We start from the raw sequence: 24,895 nt of genomic DNA, 5'->3' as shown, positions 1-24,895 counted from the left end.
CCCTCTCTATCTGTCCCTCCCCTGTTCACTCTCTGTCTCTCTCTCTCTGTCTCTCTCTCTCTCAAAATTAAATAAACAAAAAAATTTAAAAACAAAGTTCTTGTATTACGTAATAAGTGGCACAATATTATTTAAAGGTAGACTATGTTAAGTTAAAATGTATAGTATAAATCCTAGAGCAAACACCTTCCCCACCACACACACACACACACACACACACACACACACACACACAAAGAGGTATAGCTAGTAAGCCAAAAGTGAAAAGAAAAAAGAATACTACAAAATACCCAATCCAAAAACAAGGTAGAGAAAGAGGAAAATATGAACAAAGAACAGATTTAAAAAATTGAATGAGAAAACAAATAGATCTAGATTTAAACCCAGCTATATCAAAAATTACATTAAATGCAAATGACCTAAATATACATAGTCCAATTATTTTTTTTAAAAATACATAGTCTAATTAAAAGTCAGAGAGATGTCAGACTGAATAAAAAAGCATATTCCAGGGGTGCCTGGGTAGCTCAATCTGTTAAGCATCCGACTTTGGCTCAGGTGATGATCTCATGGTTCATGAGTTCGATCCCGCATAGGGTGAGCTCCGCATAGGTGAGCCCCACTAGGGGTGAGCTCAAGTACCACTTTGGGTGAGCTTGAGCCCTGCTCCAGGCTCTGCACTCTCTCCCCTCTCTCTGCACCTCATGGGATTCTCTCTCTCTCTCTCTCTTTCTCTCTCTCTCTTTGCCCTTGGTTAATTCACATTTTCTATCTCAAAATTAGTTAAGAAAATAAAAAATTTTAAAAACCATACCCCAACAGAAGAAACCAGCATTAAATATAAAATCAAAGATTAAGCTAAATCTAAAAAGATATTTAAAAGGTATATGATGGAAACACTAACCAGAAGAAAACTGGGATGCCTATTTTAATACTACAACAACAAAAAAAATAACCAAGGATAAAAAGATACATTGCATAATGATAAAAGACTCAATTTCTCAAAGACATAATAATCCTAAATGATATGCACCTAACAACAGGGCTTTATAATAGAGAAAGCAAAATACATTGAAATGAAAGGAAAAATAAACACGTAATTATAGTTGGAGACTTAAACATGCCTCTCTCAGTAATTGATAGAACAAGTAGACTAAAAAGTCAACAAAAATACATAAGATTGAAACAACACTTAATCAACTTCAGTTAATTGACATTTATAGAACACTCCACTCTATTCAGCAACATGTACTCAGAGAACTGACCACACAGAATGAAGAAATCAACAACAGAAAATTATTTGGTAAATTCTAAAGTATATTCAAATTAAACAAAATTCTTCTAAATAATCCATAGCTAAAATAAAAAATCATAAGAAAAGAATTTAAATATCTCAGGGCACCTGAGTGGCTCAGTCAGTTAAGCATCCAACTCTGATTTTGGCTCAGGTCATAATCTCATGTCATGGTTCATGAGATCAAGCCCCATGTCAGGCTCTGCACTTACAGTGTGGAGCCTGCTTGGGATTCTCTCTCTCTCTCTCTCTCTCTCTCTCTCTCTCTCTCTCTCTCTCTGTCCTGCCCCTGCTTGCACATGCTCTCTCCCTCTCCCTCTCTCTCTCTCTATCAATTTAATAAAAAATAAATTAAAAAAGAAAAAAATTTAATATTTTAAACTAAATGACAATGAAAACACAAATATCAAAATATGTGGCATGCAACTAAAGCAGAGCTTACTGGAAAATTCATAACTTTTCACACTTACGTTGGAGAAGAAAGTTCTAAAATAAATTATATAAGCTCCTATCTTAAACTAGAGAAAAGAGCAAATTAAACCCAAATTAAGAAGAAAAACAAAGTAATATAAATAAGAGCAGAAACCAGTGCATAAAAAAATACATAAAATATAGAAAATTTGATTAAAACATCTGGCTGTTTGAAAAGACCATTAGCAGTAGCATCAAAAAATGTGAAAAATTTGGGGAAAAATTAAACCAAATATGTGCAAAACCTGTACACTAAAAAGTACAAAACATTGTTGGATAAATTAAAGTAGACCTAAATAATTGGAGAGCTATACCATGTTCATGGACTGGAATACTTTATATTTTTAACATGTTAATTCTCCCTAAAATGATCTATAGATTCAGATTTGGATTTCAGTGAAAATGTTAGCAGGTTTTCTTGCAGAACTTGACAAGCTGACTTTAAAATTTTTAGGGAAGTTCAAAGTACCTAGAATATCGAAAACAATTTTGAAAAAGAATGAACTTGGAAAATTGACACTACCTGATTTCAAGACTTACTATAAAGCTACAGTAATCAAGACTCTGTGGTATGAGTAAAATGATAGACATATAAATCAGTGGAAATGAATTGAGCGTCCAGAAGTAAATCTACACATGTATGAGTCAATAATCATTTTTGACAGAAGTGTTAAGGGAATCCAATGGGGAAAAGATCATTGTTTTAACAAATGCTGCTAGAACAGTTGGATTTCCATACAGGAAAGAATGAACCTCAACCCTTCCCTCACATCATACAAAAACAAACAAACAAACAAACAAACAAACAAACAAAAACTAACTTGATATGGATCATAGACTTAAATGTAAAAGCTAAAACTATAAAACTTCTAGAAGGAAACATGGAGGAAAATTTTTGTAACCTTAGGATAGGCAAAGATTTCTTAGAGAGTATACAAAAAGCATGAACCATGAAAGAAAAATATGGTAAATTGGCCTTCAACAAAATAAAAACTGCTCTTCAAAAGCCACCATTACAAAAATGAAAAGGCAGGACATAGAAGAAAATATTCACAACACATATGTGTGACAAAGGATCACTATCCAGAGTATTTAAAGAATGTCTTCAACCCAATGACAAGGCAACCAATTTTTTAAATGACATATATTTGAACACTCTACAAAATAAGATATACAAATCTCAAATACATGAAAATATGTTTATTATCATTAGTCATACATAAAATCTAAGTTAAAACCACAATGAGATGACACCCATTGTGCCATCTAGAATGGCACCACCCACTAGAATGGCAAATATTTAGAAGACTGACGACATCAGGTATAAGGATATGGAGTAACTAGAAGTTTCATACGTGGCTGAGGTTATATATAAAGTTTTAATCACTTTGGAAATAGTTTGGCAGTTTCATAAAAAGTTAAACATACACCTATCACGCAACCCAGTAGTTCCACTCTTAAGTATTCATCCAAGAAAAATGAGAACATATTTCCGCAAAAAGAGTTGTACACAAATGGCCATAGCAATTTTACTTGTAATAGTTCGAAACTGGAAACAACCTAAATATCTAACAACTGGTAAATGGATAAGCAAATTTCAGTACATCCATAAAATGCAATATTATTCACCATTTTCTTAAAAACTATATACTATATATAAAATGGGTGAATCTCAAAAACATGCTAAGCAAAAGAAGCCAGTCTCATAAGAGTACTTGCTATTTTGTTTCATTTATAAGAAATTCTATAAGAGGAAAATTTATGCTATATGTTTTGCCTACTATTATGATTGGTAGGGGTATAGGTTGCAAGGGAATAAGAGAAAACATTTTGGGGTCATACAAATCTTTTATTTCTAGATTATGGTGGTGTTTACTTGGGAGTATATAGTTATTAATGTTCATCAAAGTGTACACGTAAAATGAGTGCAATTTATTTTATGCAAATTATAAAGGTGATTAAACAACAACAACAAAAAAAACTAGTCTGAAGAACAAACCCAGGCTCTTTCAGACTTACATTCAGGACCTCTGTAACCTCTTCCCACACTATTTTTTCAGCCTTATTTTTCATATGCCCCAAATTCAAAATAATCCTCAAATTCAAACAAATTGGCTTATAGCCTGACTATTCATCACTCCCACTCTTAGCTTCCTGAGCTTACATAAACCCTTTTCATTCTGCAGAGCCCAGATTTATGACCAGTCCTTTCACAAAACCTTCCTCTAGATCACTCCGATTTTTCTATCCTTTGTTATTTGTATGAATTTTACTGTTCAGGTTGCTCATTATTTCTTTTATGTGTGTTCCTCTCATTTCCCAAGGTAAACTGTCACCTTCTAATATACAGTCAATTCTAGTTTTCCTGGGAATTATGTTTTATACAGTTGCTGTGAACACTGAATTAGTGAATACTGAGGCTTTGCTCCTAGGGAAAATACAGGGTTAGATTCCTGTGAGATTCTGGTCACAGCATTTTCATCAATCAATCAATACATAACCTCTTTTGTGTGTGTTTTTGTTTAAAGACACCTTATTTACTATATATTGTTGATCTATCAAATTCATGGTCAACAGCGCTATAACTTATGCCTTAATAAAACTTATCTGGGGGCGCCTGGGTGGCTCAGTCAGTTAAGCGTCTGACTTCGGCCCAGGTCATGATCTCACAGTTTGTGTGTCTGAGCCCCGCATCAGGCTCTGTGCTGACAGCTTGGAGCCTGGAGCCTGGAGCCTGCAGCCTGCTTCGGATTCTGTGTCTCCCCCACTCTCTCTCTTCCCCTCCCCAGCTCACGCTCGCACTCTGTCTCTGTCAAAAATAAATAAACTTTTAAAAAAATTTAAAAAAACTTATCTGACACATATTTTCTCCCTTCTTGTACATCACAGCTTAGGAACAGTAGCACTTCAGCACTACCCTTGGGAGCTATTTTAAATAAAGAAATCACCAAGAAAATGCAAAACTATGGCACCAAATACATCACAAAAGGACTCTTATTTAGAGTATGAGAGATAAAACAAAAAGTCAGAAGGATGCCTTGTTTTACCTCAGCTGGGAATGTGCATGTTGAGTAAGTCAAATTTTCCCTGTACTACACATGTCCACAAATGACCATGAAAGAGCCATGAGCACTGATTTGGGGTTACAATAAATTTCACCAACCAAGCAAAATCATAAATGTGGAATCCATGAATAATCAATATCACCTGCACTTTGTAATGTATTATATAGTATAAGACACTTAGTAAGCATTCAATAATTTCCAATAATTGGATAACAATTGGAAGGACAAAAGAAGGAATTAACTCATGACTTCACTTAAATCTCCATCAAGAACCCTGGTTTAATACTCATTTTAGGAGGCATGTTCAGGCTAGAAGACAAGTTTTCCAAAGTAAGTTTTTGAGATACTTACATAGGTAAGTTAGAGGCCATTGCTAAAGAAAGGCTGAGAAGAAAATCTCAAAAGACCATCTACTATTTGCAATATCCATTAAAGAGAAGGAACTTGTTGTTTACCAGCAACCTGAAAGTTATCTGTTTCTGATTGGGGAGAATTAGTAAAAGAAAAAAAAATGATTGCCATGTTTCTAAAGCAAAGGGAAATATGTCATACTTTTTGAGAAGAAAATAGACTAGAGAGACAACACACATAATTTAATTTACCCCATTAAAAATTATTTTTTAAGAATCAGTTGTATTTCTGACAAATGGATAAAGAAGATATGGTTTATATATATAATGGAATACTACTTGGCAATAAGAAAGAATGAAATCTGGCCATTTGTAGCAACATGGATGGAACTGCTAAGTGAAATAAGTCAGGCAGAGAAAGACATATGTTTTCACTCATATGTGGATCCTGAGAAACTTAATATAAGACCATGGGGGAGAGGAAGGGGGAAAAAAGTTACAGAGAGGGAAGGAGGCAAACCATAAGAGACTGAGAACAAACTGAGGGTTGATGGGGGTGGAGGAGAGGGGAAAGTGGGTGACGGGCATTGAGGAGGGCACCTGTTGGGATGAGCACTGGGTGTTGTATGGAAACCAATTTGACAATAAATTATATTTAATATAAAAAATAAATAAGTAAACATTAAAAAATGTTAATAAAAAAGAATAAGCCCAGAAACAAACCCTCACATATATGACCAACTAATATTTGACAAGGGAGCCAATATTTGACAAGGGAGCCCCATAGCAAAAATAAATAAGTGGGATCTCATCAAAATAAAAAAGCTTCTGCACAGCAAAATAATTAACAGGCACCTGGGTGGCTCAGTTGGTTAAGCATCCAACTTCAGCTCAGGTCATGATCTCACAGCTCTTGAGTTCAAGCCCCGTGTAAGGCTCTGTGCTGAAGCCCAGAGCCTGAAACCTGACTCAGATTCTGTGTCTCCCTCTCTCTCTGCTCCCCCCTCACCCCACCGGTTCATGTTCTGTCTCTCTCCCTCTCTCAAATATAAATAAACATTTAAAAAAAATTTTAATTAGCAAAATAAGAAGGCAACCTAGAGAATGGGATAAAATATTTGCAAATCATGTCTGACAAAGGGTTAATAACCAAAATATATAAGGAAATCATACAATTCAATAGAAAAAATAAACAATTCTATTTAAAAAATGGACAGAGAGACTGAATAGACATTTTTCCAAAGAAGACATCCAGATGGCCAACAGACACGAGAAGATGTTCAACATCATTAAACACCAGGGAAATACAAATCAAAACCACAATGAGCTATCACCTCATACCTGTTAGAATGGCTAAGAAGTCATCATGTCTTCAAAAAGACAAGAGATAAAAAGTGTTGACAAAGATATGGAGAAAAGGGAAACCTTGTGCACTGTTGGTAGGAATGTAAATAGGTGCAGTCACTATGGAAAAGAGTATGGAGGTTCCCCAAAATATTAAAAATAAAATTACCATATGATCCAGTATTCCCATTTCTTGGTATATATTCAAAGGAAATGAGATCAGAATCTCAAAGAGAAATCTGTAACTCCATGTTCATTGCAACATTATTGACAACAGCCCAGATATGGAAACAACCTAAGTGTGCACCTATGGATGAATGAATAAAGTTATGGTGTATATATACAATGGAATACTATTCAGCTATGAGAAGAAGAGAAATCCTGCCATTTGCAACAACATGGATGGACCCTGACGACATTATGCTAAGTGAAATAAGCAAGACAGATATGTATGATATCACTTAAATGTGGAATCTAAAAAAAGATGAACAGAGTAGAATGGTGGCTGCCAGGGGCTAGAGGGTGGGGCAATGTGGAAATGTTGGTCAAAGTATATAAATTTCCAGTTATATATATGACGAATAAGTTCTGGGGATCTAATATACAGCATGGTGTTTATAGTTAACAATACTGTATTATACACTTGAACATTGCTAAGAGGGTATATCTTAAAATGTTCTCATCACAAAAAGGAAATGGTAATTATGTGAGGTGGTGGAGGTGTTAACCAATGCTATAGTCATTTCACAGTACCTGTGTATCCAATCAACATGTTGTGTACCTTAAACTTACACAATGCTATATGTCAATTATATCTCAAAGCTGGGGAAAATTTTCTTTTTAAGAGTAATCCAGAAAGAAAACAATCAAAACAAAAATAACAAGAGCACCAAGAAATATTTGTAAGTTAAAATGCCCGGTATTAGGAAAATAAGCATTCTTGTACACTGCTAATGATAGTTTAAATTGATACAAATTTTCTAAGGGGGCTGGGTAGTAATATATATCAAGAGCCCCCAAAATACCTGTTATTTTTTGGTCTGGTAATTCCATTCCTGGGAATTTATCCTAAGGAAATAATCCAAGATGCAGGCTAGGATTTATGTGTAGTAAAGTTCATGCAGTGCAATATAATAGAAAGACTTTGAAACAAGCCAAATGGTTAACAAAGGAGAAGTGGTTAAATAAATAAATAAATAAATAAATAAATAAATAAAGGACATCCATCAGTAGTTCATGTGTTGGTCTACCTCCTCCCTGCCCCCTTTCTAACTTTTGTTTTCAAGGCCACCTTTCTCTATTATATGAGGGAAGGAGAATGTTCTATGTTAAGGGTACTCAAGGTGTTGTCTTGCCATTTCCAGCTCCACCTTGGACTGTCATTCACTTCACAGATGGTCTCCATATAGAACTGCTAGATGCCACCACCTCCAAGGACACCATGGAGGTTGGACTTGAACCTGGCCACACTTCCCTTTACTGACCTTTTTTTTTTAATGCTCATTCATTTATTTTGAGAGAGAGAGTGCACAAGCAGGGGAGGGGCAGAGAGAGGGGGAGAGAGAGAATCCCAAGCAGGCTCCACACCATCAGCTCAGATCCCATCGATGAGCTTGATCCCATGAACTGTGAGATCATGACCTGAGCCAAAATCAAGAGTTGGATGCTTAATCCACTGAGTCACTCACCCCTTTACTGACCTTTTACTTTATTCCTCAAACATCATACCATAAAGCTCTGAGTATAGCAGATTTTCCAAACTGTTGAATTAGTTAGAGATAATTATACAATAGGAACAAAGAACCTAAAGCTCTATGTGATATGAATTTTCTCTAGTCTATGGGATAAGCACTTTAACACTTAAGTCCTCCATGGATGGGAGGAAGATTCCTTTCACGGATACATTACATTTCCTCCCTCTTCTCCTCTATCCTCATATCTGCCCTCTTTTCTAACTTCTTCCTATTGAATCTCGCCACAAATTATGGAAACCCCTCTTCCAATCTGTAAAAGTTAATCTCTCCATCCCCAGTGGTGCGTGTCCTCCAATTTGAATTATCCATTCTAGAATAAAGTCCTATTTGGGGTGGGGGGGGGGCGGTGAGAAGGAGGCAAAACTTTAGTAGGAGAGTCAATAATGGTTATGACAATGCAATCTGGAAGGGATGGGCAAAGGCAGGGTTGGGGTGTATGGGGAGTAGCAATCCACTACCCAAGAAGCAAAGCAGATTAAGTATAGATACTCAGCATCTGGTCTGTCTCTTTTGTGATTCCCCCTTCATTAAGAATTGCAAATGTGCCTCTTTGTTCTTCCAATTTCCCAGTGAATAACCTCCTAAGAATAAACACTTTTTTTTTCTGAGATAATAGTTTAATTCAAGGCTCTCAACCGGACCTCAACCTGAATTCCCTGAGGTGATTTTCAAAAATTCCAATTCTTAAATCCTCACCTCCAAAGACTTTGCTTTAATTGGTCTGGTGCAAATACTCAAATCAAGCACTGAAAATTATGCTACAATTATTGAAAAAGTTATTGAATAATATTTTAAGATTTATTCTTCTAAAGCTTGCTTGCTCTGGAATTCAGTCTAGCTAGTCTGCTTTTCTTTCTTTCTTTCTTTCTTTCTCTCTTTCTTCTGTTTTTAAATTTATTCAAACTTTGGATTTCACTTCGTGAGACCCAAGTGTTTGAATACATCATTTTTGGTCATAATATCTTTAATTAATATATTTATTTTTTTAACTCAAGTATAATTAACATATAATGTTATATTAGTTTCAGGCGTACAATATAATGATTCAACAATTCTATAAATTTCTCAGTGTTCATCATGATAAGTGCTCTCTTAATCCCTTTCACTAATTTCACCCATTCCCCCACCCACCTCCTCTCTGGCAACCAATAAAAGGTTAGTATCTAAAATATATAAATAATTTATACAACTCAACACCAAAAACCAAACAATCCAATTTTTAAAATGGACAGAAGACATGAACAGACACTTCTCTAAAGAAGACATCAGAAGGTCAACAGACACATGAAAAGATGTTCAACATCACTATTCAACAGGGAATGTAAATCAAAACTATAATGAGGTATCTCCTCACACCTGTCAGAATAGCTAAAATTCAAAACATAGGAAATAACAAGTGTTGACATGGATGTGGAGAAAAAAGACTGCTCATATGCTATTGGTGGGAATACAAGCTGGTGCAGACACTGTGGAAAATGTTATGCCCAGAATTCGTGATCCCCAAAGACCGCCAGGGAGCCGAGTCTGAAGTAAAAGCAAAAGAGACTTTATTCGAGCTAGCACGAGCTCAATCCCCTACCTGCACCGAAACAGCGGTGAGATACTGGGGAGAGAGAGCGAGTTTCAACGTTTTTTTTTGTTTTTTTGTTTTTTTTTTTAAATTTATTTTCGTACAGAGAGAGACAGAGCATGAACGGGGGAGGGGCAGAGAGAGAGGGAGACACAGAATCGGAAACAGGCTCCAGGCTCTGAGCCATCAGCTCAGAGCCTGACGCGGGGCTCGAACTCACGGACCGCGAGATCGTGACCTGGCTGAAGTCGGATGAGAGAGCGAGTTTCAAAAGGACAAAGGTTTTATTGGGGCCTAGGGGCAGTTGGTGAGGTAATGGCTGTGGCCTCAGAAGACTGGCTGGGGAAGGGTCGAGTCCTGTTAGGCAGGTGAGCGGGAGGTTACTCAAGGGGAGGAAGCGCGGTCAAGGTGAAGGACACAGAACAAGATGGAGTCGGCCAGCGTAGGCCCGCCTTTTCAGAAAACAGTATGGAACGTCCTCAAAAAATTAAAAATAGAAATACCATATGATCCAGTAATTCCACAACTGGGTATCTATCCAAAGAAAACAAAAACGCAAATTCAAAGGCTTACATGTATGCCTCTGTTTATTGCAGTAGGATTTATAATAGCCAAGATATGGAAGCAACCCAGTGTCTATCCATAGATGAATGGATAAAGAAGATGCACTACACACACACACACACACCCCAAAATATTACTTAGACAGACTTAGGCAGTCTTTTTTGAACAGAGCTCAAGGAATATTAGTTTGGCAAGATTTCAACAGGTATGGCAACCTAAGAAGAAAATTTTAAAGGTTCCATGTTCAAGTAGGTTTTAGAAACATCTAAACTACAAAAGAAAATAAATATTTCTTTGCTGCAGGACTTCTCAGGGACTTTGATGTGTCAGTATGCATAGCGACTCTCCAAAAGGCTATATATAATGTGAAACATTTTCCAAACTTACTTGGAAATAAGAATTTTTGTTTATTTTGTAAGATGGCTCTAGATCTCTATACAAGAAATACAGGTTGAGAAATACTACCCATCATTTATGGCATTCTTTTTGTTGAGCAATTAAAAAAATATTTTTAATTCATTATTTAAAAAGCAAATTATCCACATTATTAACCATATCTTTGGCTTAATCTTTAAGATTTCACTTCTCTACATAGTGAACAAACCTACTGAATATTGGATAATCAGACAAATCCACTGATATACTTCCCACTGAAATGTGGAGTCTATACCCCCCCTCCTTGAATGTGAGTTTGTGACTCTATCAGCCTAGAGGATTATGGAGGCGAATTATAAAGATCCATGCAGCTTTAGCCTTGTTTTCTGGAATATTTGCTCTTAGAGCTCTAAGCCAACACATATGTTATAGACTGAACATGTCCCCCTCCCAATTCATATGTTAAAATCCTAACCCTTATTGTGATCCTGTTAGGAGGTGGGGCCCTTGGGAGGTAAATAGGTCACGAGAATAGATTCCTTATGAACAGGACTAGTGCCCTTGTAAGAAGAGACATGAGATCCTGCTCTCTCTGTTCTGCTCTTTAAAGTTATCCCCAGTTGTTCAAATATTCCCAGCTGCAACCCCCAGACATCCTGTAACAGACAAGCCATCCCCACTGTGCTCTGTTAGAATTCCTTATCTATAGAATTTGTGAGCATAATAATTTTGGGGTGGCTTATTATGCAGCAGTAGATAACCAAAACACAATCTAAAACAAGTTGTAAAGACATATGGAATCTCATCACAATTTTAACAAAGCACATTGAGGGAAGGAAGATATGAAGGGACATAAGGAGGAAAAGTCAGCTCCACAGGTGAGTGGGAAAGGCTTAAATAGATGCTCTATTCCTTCTAGTTTTAAAGAGATGTCCCCATGATACCTGTAAGGAGGATAAAGCTAGTGCTTGGCAGGGAAATGGGCTGGGGCATCAAAGGTCCTTGGTTTATGCCTGTTGACGTGACAAAAAATGCCCCCATCAGTACCTTGTGACTAACCACAGTGTCCAGCTGGCCAGTATGAGGGTCTTGAGCCCCTCTAGCTTGCACTCATCTCAGCGTTTTCTCCCCAGGCTGGCACCTTCCTGAAACACACCCAGGAGGATCCCTCCCTTCCTCCCCTGCTGAGCTCAGCAAACTAGCCTGGCTCTCAGCACAAGAAAGGGATTGGAGGCTTGACTGTTAGATAGAAAAAGGAATAGCTCCTGGCCACAGTACTGGGGAATGAGGTCTTTGGGGGGGATCATAGAAACTGTTTTCTTATTGCAGAGTTTGCATTCTTATTTGTATACACAATTATAACATTTAGGTTTTCATCTGGATCCAGAGTTATCATATTCTGAATTATCCACATATTTATATTCTCATCTGCATCCCTACTTATTACATTTGCACTCTCAGACAGGTAAAGCTGTATTATCTCATGAATATGATGGAGGAGGAAGAGAAAGGGAGTAACAAGGGTGTCCAACCAACAAAATTTGCCCAGGATTAAGGGGTTCCAAAAATGCAGGATTTTCAGAGCTAAAACCTGGAAAGTCTTAGGCAAAGCAGGGTCATTCTACTACTAAAATCTCCAGAGGGCACAATCCTACCACCACCACCTCATAGGTCACCTCCTCCAGGGCAGGAGAAAGGGGAGGAAAGAGACACAGCCACTGCCCAAACACCCACCTGACCCAGTGGGAGTGCCCAACTCCACTGTAGACTATGATAATGGTGTGCTGGGTACAAGAGCCTCTGTCTCCTAGCTCAGGGTTCTCTGCCCAAAAAACTCTGTGCTCAGATAAGCTTTGGGAAATCTAGGTTCAACATAACTGAATAGATGCTTTTACTGCAAGACTTCTTAGAGCCTGCACAAGACACTCACTGCTTTTCACTCCTCTCTTCGGCAACCTAATGAAGAACAGAGAGAGCAAGAAAATAGAAGCAGAGGGTTCAAATCATCATCTTCATCCTCACCCTACTTGCCATCAACATCACTGTCCCAGTCATCACAGGGGCTACATTTACCAAGAACTTCCTATGTAGCAGGCATTAGCACTGTGAGGCTTCTATGACTTAGGCCATTTAACCGTCACAACAGCACTATGAGCAATGTTCAGAAGTTTAAGTGCCTTGCCTAAGGATGCAGCTAATAATGCCTGAGGTAGGATTTGAACCCAGGTCTGTCTGAGTATAACTAAGGCAATGACTCTAGCTTCAGAGACCTAGTCCTGCTGCCTGGCTCCTTTCTTGACCCCACCCCCTTCCTTCCTAATAGGATTGACTTGTTTCTAGAGACTTCCAGCCACAAAGGGAAGAGGTTCTCTCAAGCCAAGATTTGGTGTGGGGAGCAAGGAGAGCCATTTCCAAAATAGAAAAAATGGTTGAACTTCGTGGGCCTGATGGCAGTTCTACCAAAAAATAACAATCATAGCAATAATAGCCAACATTTATTGAGCACTTACTGCAACCAGGTTCAGATGAAATGCTTATATGTGTTCTCTCATAAGATTTGCAAGAAGAAGAAGAAGAAGAAGAAGAAGAAGAAGGAGGAGGAGGAGGAGGAGGAGGAGGAGGAGGAGGAGGAGGAGGAGGAGGAGGAGCTCCTCTCAGGTTGTATCTCACCCTTGGAGCCAGTATTTTGAGATCACACTACTCCCGTGCATATTCCTCTCCCTGTCTCAATTTGCTCATCTACAAAGTGGGACAATATTTGTTTCTACATTATGGAATTATTGTGAGGATTGAATGAATTAAAATTTTTGAAGCACTTAACATAGTGCCTGGCAAGTATCAAGTGTTTGCTTTTGTTATAGAGTTCAAGAAAAAAATCCTTCATCTCAGGGATCAAGGAGTCTGGCAAGCAATGCGGGGTGCGGGTTCAGGATGGATGTGAGAGAAGAGTTTCTGTCCTTTCTCCAGCAGTGGTCCTTCTGGCCTCAGCACAGTGCCTGGCTCACAGCAGGCTCTCCAAAAATGGCTGTTAGATGCTGGATTTCTGTCTATAGCTTCCTTCCCCACCCCCTCCCAATCCTGTTTAATAGCTCCACATATACAAACTCGGTCTTCAGAAGGAAAAACAATCTGTGGAACATCCATTGGCAGGAGACATCCCTTTCCCACTCCCTATATTGCCCTGCCTTGCTCTGCCCTGCCCTATCTGGTTGGCCTGGCTTCTTATCCAGACTAGCATGATGGTCACTCTCACCAACCCCGGCTGGGCCTGTCCCTTTTCATCATTCACTGCAGAGAAGTGAGCTGGTAACTGCTGGTGAAGAGCATATCTCCATCTCTGGCCCAACATTAGAGATGGGGTCTTCAGGCCTCATAGAAGGAGACCATGTTGCTGAAGTAGGCTGTGGGATATGGTTCTCCCATTTTGCAGATAAGGAAACAGGCTCAGGGGATTGAGTGTCCCAATATTACTCAGGTATAAGCAGTGATGCCAAGATTTGAGCTCAGGTCTGATTACAAATTAGACTTCTTTCCACTGTAATATTTCCTTCTTCTACACCTCTCCTACTTCGTTCCTGTTCTTTCAACTTTCCATGCAACTTTGTCCCATTACTTATAGGAATGTACCCTTCCTGTATTGGTTGTAAAAAGTAGCCATCTCCCCCTCTACCCATACACCCATGATACTGCAGTTTGTCGGTGGGTTGTTTTTATTTTTATTTTTTTGGTTGTTGCAATTTTTTTAAATCATACCAAGTGGACTGGGGGTGGGGAAGTCAAATAGTTACTATATTTATACAGTGAATGGGTTTAGGTGATAATAAAGGCAGATGTTGCTATAGCAACTAACGTTCCAGGATCCCATACACATCTTTCTGCCTTTGTGCAAAGTACACTGGATGATAGCCAACTCTCCCTGAATGGTATATGCAGAGCAGGGCAAACTGACCATTGTGGTCAGGTCAGGGCCAGTTTACACATGTGGGGCTCCTTAGCTACCAAAACATTGGCTGCAGCCCACAGTTTCAGGTAAACCTGGATGCTAACGCAGCCTCAGGGAGAACCATGCAGAGGCTGCACCGTCTGGCTCCTGGGTGACTCTCTCTCTTACTCACCATTTCTTTCCCTCTTTTTCATGCTGATTATAAATTATACTAACTGGTTAATGACAGGTTAGATTATTTTCTGAACACTACTGGTGGAAGGAGGGTAGGGTATTCACTTGGACCATAACAAGCCTTGGTGTGAAAGAGAAAGCCCTGGGGCATGCCCTGTGTGCTGTGTAGTGGAAACAGCCCAGGCCCCTTTCCCAGGGACCTCTCCCGTCCTTGCCCAAGAGTTCCTGCCCAATAGTCTGCCACAACCCTCCTAGCCTTGCGTACCCAGTACCACAGGTGTTCTCCCTCATCCACCCAGTCAAAATTGTCCCTCTATGCCTCACACAGACAAGGAAAGACCTGGCTAGAATTTAAAGGGCATGTGTTCTAGCTCCACTCTGACACCCAGGAGCTGTGTCCTAGTCCCCTGAATCTTAGCCCCCTGAGTCTTAGTCCCTTCCCATATGAGAGAGGGCTGCATCTCTGTAGAAAATCCTAACCTAGTAGGATTCATTCACAAGTAAGGGAAAATGATGTGGCAAATGTACTTCCCACTGGTATTTGCCTTTTTTTTTTTTTTTTTTTACAAAATAAGAGTCTTAACCCAGTTTTCTGTGAGTTGGAGACAATGTCTGTCTCATGGATCTGTTTCTGGATAATCTTATCTACTGCATGCTTTGTATTAGTACCTATTTCCAATGGCTCCCAAACACCTCATATCCCAAATACCAAGCCCAGAACACTTCCTTGAACCCCACAGCCACAGATCAAGCTAATAACTGGCAGCTGTATGTCACCCTGACACCTCAAACTCAACATAGCCCCAACTGAGCTCATCGTCTTCCCCCATAAATCTTCGCTCCCCCTGTGTTCTCCACATGAAACAGTAGCTCTGTCTTCTACTTCTCACTTCTCCTTACACACCCACAGGACCGACCAACCACCTAGTTCTACGGAGTTCACCTCCCAAGTATTTCTGGATGCCTTCTTTCCAAATCTTAAAGAATTTCCCTGATCCTGACTGGCAGTATTGCTAGCCTATAATGGGCTTTCCTCTCCCTAGTTTTGTCCACACTAATCCCATCCTTCCCACAGACTCCAGGGGGCCCTTTAAAATGCAGAGGGGATAATGTTGTCCCTGCCACATAAGTCCAAACTCCTCTATGAGGGTGTTCAGAATGCAGCTCTTGCCATCTTCCCAGCCTCACTAATTTCCACCACTTCATTATCCTCATCCCTGAACCACAGACCTGCTTATAGTCCCTAACAAATCTATGGTGCCCCTCACCTTTGTGCTTTGCTTAGCTTTGTGTCCTTTCTGCTTGGGATGGCCCCTCTACACATATGTCCCTCTTTCTTCTCCCTTCGCCATCTTCCACATTCATGGCATTACCTCCTCCTGGAAGCCCCTATGATTTCCCTGGGTGAGCTTCTTAAAGCCACATGCATATGTCTCTTGTCATATTCACCATGTTGTCCTCTGTGTATATGCCCATTTCACCCACAATAAACTCCACTGTGGCACAGCCTAACCACCACTCATTTATACATGTGTGTCTAGCTCCTACCTTAGTGCAAAGGCTCCAAATAATCTCTGATGGAAGTGTGAATGAATGAAATATTTGGAAGAGAATCTCTCTAAAAATTGAACTGAACCCATGGACATGATAGTATTTTCTATCCAACTGAGCCAAGCAAAAGCAATATTGCTAAATTGGATGTCCACTTCTAGATTCTAGCTGCAATGGTCAGTTTCATGTGTCAACTTCACTAGGCTATAGTAGCTAGTTATTCAAGCAAACACTAATCTAGGTGTTTCTGTGAAGGTATTTTGTAGGTGTGATTAACATCTACAACCAGTTGACTTTAAGGAGAATATCCTCAATGATCTAAGTGGGTCTGAACCAATCAGCTGAAAGACCTTTCAAGTAGAACAGAGGTTTCCCTAAGGAAGAAGAAATCCTGCCTGTGGACTACAACTTTAGCTCCTACGGAGAGTTTTCAGTGTGCCCTTCCTCATGGCCTGCCCTATGGACTTCAGATTGGCCTAACCAGCCCTTACAATTGTATAAGCCAGTTCTTTGCACTAAATTTCTTCACACACACACACACACACACACACACATACACATATATACACTACTATATACATATACTATATATACAACAGTATCATATATTCTATCAGTTCTGTTTCTCTGATAGAATTTTCACTAATATATTAGCCTTCAAAGCCCTGCTAGACCCCTGAACTTAGAAACTCCTTAACTTTGGACCAAAGCTCTTCCAGAGAGGAGCACACGTAGGAACTCTTTGGATGTCTCCAATTTACAGTGGCTTTACAGCATCCATAAAAAGCAGATAGGTGGTGAAGATCATGCTTCCTTTGTGCCAGGAGAAACTAAGCACAAGACGGTTTAACAGCTTTACAAGATAACACAGTGGGACCGATTGTCAGGTATCCTATCTCCCAGGCCAGGGCTCCCCAGCAGATCAAATCTGAAGCATCAGTAATTTATATTGATGAGAAGAAAAGGCTGCTGTAGATGATTGAACTTGGCCAATTAACAAGTAAACAAACATGCAATTGCAAGCCAGAGCCTTGGCTAACCCAATGTACTCTGCTCATTTAATTTGACATGAGTCATTTAGTTTTAATTAGGACAATGCTTCATGGTATGTTAGTAGGAGTCCTGTAGTATACATTGTGGAAATAATGAAGGCTTAGCAATGAGACCTGTTTCAGCACTCTGCTATTAAACCTTCACTGAGAAGGGAGGTGAGGCTGTCAGGCTCTTTGTAGAAATGATTGGGCTTAGAAATTAGCACTGTTAGAAAGAGGTAGGTGAGACAGAGTCTGGCAAAGCCCCCAGACTCGTGCAAACCCTGCAACACTCAGCTCATGGGCCTAAGGACCAAGCCCACTGCTGAACCCCAGGATCACTCAGCTTTGCAGATCTGAATAAGGCCTGGAACCACCCCCCCACAAACACACACACACACACACACACACACACACACACACAGCCCAGTAGCTAAGAGGGCAGGATGGACGCTGCTCGGGAGAACACTGAAGCAGTGACCAGAGGGAAAATGTCCCAACTCAGATCCTAGTTCATCATATTTAAGCTCCACTAACCTGAACCTTCCTTGGGAGACCATTTGTCTTAGTAGGAGTTGAATCAAGATTCAGACCTCACTTTCTCACTAGGCAGATGAGAACGGAGTCTCCGTCTTTCTTCTGTCTTCTTAAGTGTGCTCAGTCAAGTCACTTCATCACAAGATGGTTCTGTTCATGCTCAGAGTTAGATAGCAACATTTGCTTCCCTCTCCCTCACTCACCCAATTTCAACTTAAATTGCACATTTATAGTCTTTATTTTTATCCTTTATTGCCCTCTTTCCAGCCAGACACTAGGGTATCTCCAACCCCCTGGCTTTCCCCTAAGAAACTAGCATCATTTATCCTCAGCAGAGATGCATCCCTATCACTGTTCACTCCCTATCATTTGCAATGTTAACCTTCCTTCTCTCATTTGTGGAACAAGAAGGTTGTCTCTTAAAGCAGTTTCAGGTATCATTGAATAAGTAGAAGATATTTGCCTGGGGCAGGAGACAACTCTTCCCACATCCAAAGTCACCAGCATGTTACAGAACATGCACCAAATTGAGAGACATAAGGAATATGGTCTAGGCCAGCTCTTACTGTCAACTCTAAAGTCTTGGATAAGTCATTCACTTCTTGACCTCAGTTTCCCTTTTATCAAAAGAAAAGGTTAGACTAGACCTTTTCCAAGATGCCAAAGGAGAAAAAGCTCATTTCCCCAAGGCTATCTCTTCTATACTTACCATGCCACTACCCTTGCCCTGGGTCTCTCTCTTTCTCTATCCTTCCCTCCCTCCCATTTTGCTTCTCTTCTTCCCTATTCTTCTCCATCCCTGCCTCCCTCCCCCTCTCTCTCTTCCTTTCCCCACTCCCTCCCCACCCATTGTCTCTCCCTCAGAATTCAGTGAGTCGCCACCAAGGCAGACAATCCATAAATCTATATCTCCATATTTCTACAGCACCATACTGTGGTACCTAAGTTGCTCAACCAGTAAAAATAGTCCCAGAACCTCTCAGCATGAAAACAAGGAGGAACATTGCCAGGGCATCAAATACTATAATGGGAATGTTTTAAAAGAGTCCACAAATATTCAGGCCCCTTCAAGGTGAAAAAAATACGGAACTTCCAACTCTTGGGAATAAAATTTGGAGCCCTGGACAGTAAATATATGTCGGTCGCAGTGGTGGAATTGGTGTGTAGAGCACCCTGATTGATTCATGCGTTTTGTGAACTAATATTAACATTACTAAGTGCATGGCATCAAGTTCAGTGTTGCTAATGACTAAGACACCATTTCTGGTTCCTCTCCTTCCAGGGGTCCCACATTCTCTGCCAAGTCCTTGAAGTCAAGTCAATTTCACTTCCAGACATAAGTGATCATATTCCTCACATTCTCCCTTCAGCCTGCTATAATGACCATAGACACTCCAGAACATACAGACTCAGCAGCCCAGGTCCCATAGTGATAAGCATGTGGAGAAGAATCCCTTATTGTCCCACAATGGACATGTAACAAAAACAAAACAAAAAAAAAACTCTGAGATATTGGGGTTGTTTGTTATTGCGGTTTCACCTAGTGTAGTCAACTGATACACTTCCTCTGCTAAAATAGCAACCTCCCTCACACTAATACCTTAGTAGGCTTTGTTTTCTTCATCAGACTAATCACCACCTGATAAACTTCACTAGTTATTATCTGTCTGTCTCCTTCCTCTAAAATGTAAACCATAGGACTTTGTTTGGTTGACTACTAATTCTCAGCACCTAGAGCAGCACCTGGTTAATAGCAGATGCTAAAATTCTTTATTGAAAAGATGAATGAACAAATGAGCTCATAACAACCAACAGGACCTAGGCACATTCTCAGGAATTGTGTATGGGCAATTCTGAGGAAGTGAAAGATAAAACAATTCACCAAGTTCACCCAGCTTAAGTCATGAGGTAAGTTGTGAAGGCATTTTGACTCCAAGCCCAAGCACTTGACCACTCTGCCATGCCACTTCCCAGTATTAAGGGGGCTTAGTAGGGAAATACAGGAGAGGCCATCCAAGCACAGGCCAGAGGCTAGAGACAGCCAGGGAAACTACATAAGTATTAGCTATGGCTGGAGGTGAGAGTGACAACGAATAAACTACACAGGATAACAGGGAAAATTAGAAACTTTGCTTGGCTATGTAAAAATACTACTAATTACAGTCATTTATGTGAATTGCTTACCATTTCTGCCTAATTACCAGGCAGCACAACAATTAGATAGATCTTTAACTAATGTCAACATAACTTTGTTGTAAGTTTTATTTGATTATAACTGTAAAAGCTAAAAACAAGAGTTTAATCCAACAATGAATTGGTTGTTCATGAGGACTAATTCTCTGCCCAGAATTTAAAATTAAAAAGAAGCTACCCAGTCCTTACTGGTTATTATCTGTACTATTTAGTGATCTTCCAGGAATAAGTGCTTCATCTGGACTAGAAGCTCCTTGAGGCAGGTACTATCTAATTTTTTTTTTTTTTTTGAGAGAGAGAGAGAGAGAGAGAGAGAGAGAGAGAGAGAAAACATGAGTGGGGGAGGGGCAGTGAGATTGGAGACACAGAATCCGAAGCAGGTTCCAGTCTCTGAGCTGTCAGCACAGAGCCCAACACAGAGCTCAAACCCACAAACCCATGAGATCATGACCTGAGCTGAAGTCAGATGCTCAACTGACTGGGCCACCCAGGTGCCTCCTATCTTATTTTTCATGGTATCATTATCCCTTCACCACCTGGAGCCCAGCTCAGCCCTGAATGAGTGGTGGGGTGGCTTCCATGCCAGTGTTCATCTGCTGGTGCTCTCTCTCTAGAAGAGACAGTCCTGGCTCATGTGTCTTAGTCTCTTCTCACTGTCTGGAGGCTGAAGATGTAAGATTGGCTAGAAGATGCCATGTCTATACCAGCTACAAACAGTGGCACAAGCATTTCCTAAAACCCTGAATAGGCTTTCAGAAAAGGCGAGGTGAGGGTGGGAGACAGCACTTAGTGGCCTAGAGCTAGCTGAGAAGAACCATTGCAATGTTATAATAGAAAGTGCCAGCCATTCCCCAGTATCCATATTTTCCTTTGAAAGGGACAGAGTTCTAGCCAGGCACATGGGCATCCCAGATGAAAGCCTTATTGCCAGGCTCCTTTACAGCTAGATGTGGCCAGTAGGAAGTCAGCAGAAGTGATATATTCAAATTCAAGACCATGCACTAAAGAGAGAAGAAATGAACCTCCCCTCCTATTTCTCCTCTTTCCTCTGCCTGGGGTACAGGCAGGATGTTAAAGCTTTGGCAAACCTCCTTGGACCCAGGATGGAATGCAAGTATTGAAATGCCAGAACAGCAAAATCAACGGAGCCTAGATGGTCAGAACCGTGGGGTTGCAGAATCGTACCACCGTAGAGCAACACCGCCATGCACGTGCAATAGATGTAAATCACCGTGAGAGCACAGAAAATAGTACAATGTGGTAAAATTCTTAGGAAGTGATTTTGAGTATTCATTACTTCTGTTTTTAATATACTTTATCCCCTTTCAAGTTTATATAATTTAAGTTTTAATGAGGACTGTATTTAACAGCCAGCTCTCAAAATTTCTGAAGATTTGTGCCAGCTCCAGCTTTGGGTCTTTGTTAGAATAGCAAAATCTGCATCCTAACTAATACAAAGGTAATGGAAGAAGTGGGAAATGGGTTGAGCTCATGTTTTCAGATGTATGGGATATGTAACTCGGCCCATGGATGACCTGGGTTACCTGAAAAATGATGTTGCTCCAGGGATAACTTTGAACAAAAAAATTCTACAACTTCTATCAGTTATTATTTGAAAAAAATTCTTGTAACCTAACTCCAACTCGAAGATACCCCTGTCTGTGGAGAGCTGCTCTTCCACATGGTTGTTAAGGGCCCTTCTGCTCCAAAGCCCAGTGTTCCTACATAGCTCACTTGAGCATTCCTGCCTCCTCCCCACTTGCTTCTCTTGGGACCTTCTCTTACCAGTGTAAGGGCCAAAAGGACATTGCTCTGGTGAGCGGCATAGGGCCTGACCTAACCTCTTACTTTTACAAAACACAAGCTGAATGGCAAGTATTAGCCATTCATTCAACAAAAGAGCACAGATTAAGTGGAACAAAACATGTCTCAGAATAACGTGTTTAGTAGAAACCTATGTTGTTACCAGTAAGAAAGGAAGTGAGGAAGGAAGGAAGGAAGGAAGGAAGGAAGGAAGGAAGGAAGGAAGGAAGGAAGATCTATAGTCTCATTCTATTAGACTTTAGGAACACAAAAAGGTAATTCAGAATCATCACGTTTTTAAGAATCTTATACCTAGCCGTAAAGACAGATGAATAACTAAGTATAATTCACTAGGTTTGCTCTATGATAGAGACAAATAGCCCTGGCAATGCTTCTTCTGTTGATAGAGAAGGTGGCAAACAGGCATGGAGAGGAAGTATGTGGGGGGAAAAGCAGACTTATGCTCACCTCCCAGCTCTACAGCTCACAGACATGAGATCTTGAACAAATTACACAACTTCTCTAAGTCCTATTCCTCATCCTGGTACCTTGATGGGTCAGTCAGTGCTCAATTACCATTAAACACATGGGGAAATGAAAGATGGAGAAAGATGAATGATTCATCCAAGACAAACTATAATGGATGACAAATCCAGAATTCCAAACCATGGATGTGATCCCAGAGTGCTTTGAACACTGTAAGAACATTGAGCTTTCTAGGTGCTCATTAAACACTTGTTGAATTAAGACTGAATTTCTGGGAAATTTCATATGTTCCCATACCTACTCACCTTCCCCCTTTAACTAGGCCAATCACTGCCTCTTGGCATATAGTCCCTCCCTCGATGTCCTGCCTGCTGATTCCCTGTGGTGTATTCAATAAATTTCTATCTCCTTTAAAAAAAAAAAAAAAAAAAAAAAAAAACGACTGAATTTCCAATTTAAAGTAAATTATTTAAAAAAAAATTTTTTTTTACATTTATATATTTTTGAGAGACAGAGTGAGAGAGAGCACTAGCAAGGGAGGGGCAGAGAGAGAAGGAGACACAGAATTCGAAGCAGCCTCCAGGCTCTGAACAAGCATTCAGCACAGAGCCCAACTCAGGACCCAAACCCACAAACATTGAGATCATGACCTAAGCTGAAGTCAACCGACTGAGCTACCCAGCTGCCCCTAAACTCAATTCTTTAATCATAGACTCCTTTAAAATTAAAATACATTGTGGGGCGCCTGGGTGGCTCAGTCAGTTAAGCGTCGGACTTCGGCTCCGGTCATGATCTCACAGTTCGTGAGTTCAAGCCCCGCATCTGGCTCTGTGCTGACAGCTCAGAGCCTGGAGCCTGTTTCAGATTCTGTGTCTCCCTCTCTCTCTGCCCCTTCCCTGCTCATGCTGTCTCTGTCTCAAAAATAAATAAACATTTAAAAAAATTAAAAAAAAAAACCCTAAAATACATTGAAAAGAATAAATCATTAACCATAACAGGAAGGGCAAGACAGAGAGGCCAATGGATTTCCCAAGATGTCACAACAGGTGGGACTAGCACCCAGGTCTCCCACCTCCTATCATACCACCCCCTTCCCCCAGGTTCAGAGGTCCCCTCGTGCTCTCCCCTGGACAGCACGTGTCCCCTTTCTCTAGACTGTAACATTAATGATCACTCATCAAATCTATACTCCTTGAGCTTTCAAGATGTCATTTGCCCCTTATTTTCCTCCCACCTCTGTCAGCTCCCTCCATCTCCTGTCTGGGCAGCTTCTTCTGTACCCACGTGGTATTTTCTGTGGCTTTCAAGTAACCTTGGAATTCCTTTTGCCTCTGGAAAGCTAGGTCAGGCCAGGGTGGGTGCTAGAGTGAATACTTGGAAGAGCTAGTTCAGGTCACCAGAATAGAAAAGGTTCCACTGATAATAATAGACCATTCACTGTGTTGAACTGTATTCTTTCCTTATACTATTTAACTGAATTTTCTGAATAATCTTATGAGATAGACTTCTCCTGCTTCACAGATGAGAAAACTATCACTAAAAAAAAAACAAAAACAAAAACAAAAACAAAAACAACAAAAAAAAAAACTTAGAGAAGTGGTCCAAAGTCACATAGACAGTAAGGGATAGAGCCAGGATTTGAACTCCTGAGGCCAAGATTTACCCACTGTGCAGTGCTGCCTGGACAGGAACAGGGCATATAGCATACCCACCAGGCTGAATCCTCTCAGCAATAGTGACAGTCCTCAGTTTGACATAAACCTATCAGATGAAGAAAATAAATCTGCGTACATATTTCCCTTCTTACATTAACATTCAAGTTCAGTTTGTGGCCCACACCCTGTGCAATTGGTTCTAGAGTCTATAACAATGTTCCTAGCCTCTTGCTTCTTGTTTTCATTTGAAAATTAGTCAACTGCTTCCATGTGCCGTTGATCATATTGGGCTTTCCATTTTTCTCTGGGCATTTTTCTCCACAGTCTCAAATGCCCCTTTAAAGTCTTCAAGATGGTTTTGCAAACATCCAGGCCCAAACCCCACACTTCCTGAGATTTCACTACATCCATGTCAGTAACTCATCACTCTGATATGTTAAGTCCATCAATTCCATACCCTGAAAAACCTCTCCAAAGCCAGCTGCTCCTGTCCCATGGCTTCCTCTCTTTTCCAAAGTCACAACCTTCAACAGGGAGGAGGGAGGAAGACACCTCACGAGCCCTCAATTCCTTCTATTTCTTACTCAAAATGTCAAAGTCTGGGGAGACAAGCTCAAGGTTTGTTTTTTACCCTGGACTAGATTATTTTTCCTGTGTGAATCAGCAGAAGTGGGCAGTCATGGGAGACTTGAACAGCATGCTAACCCTGTCTCATAACAAATTAAAAGAGATGAT

This window comes from Panthera pardus, unplaced genomic scaffold (genome assembly GCF_024362965.1).
Source record: "Panthera pardus isolate Hobbes unplaced genomic scaffold, ASM2436296v1 HiC_scaffold_21, whole genome shotgun sequence".
NCBI classification, from domain to species: Eukaryota; Metazoa; Chordata; class Mammalia; order Carnivora; family Felidae; genus Panthera; species Panthera pardus.
This window is presented reverse-complemented; position numbering follows the sequence as displayed.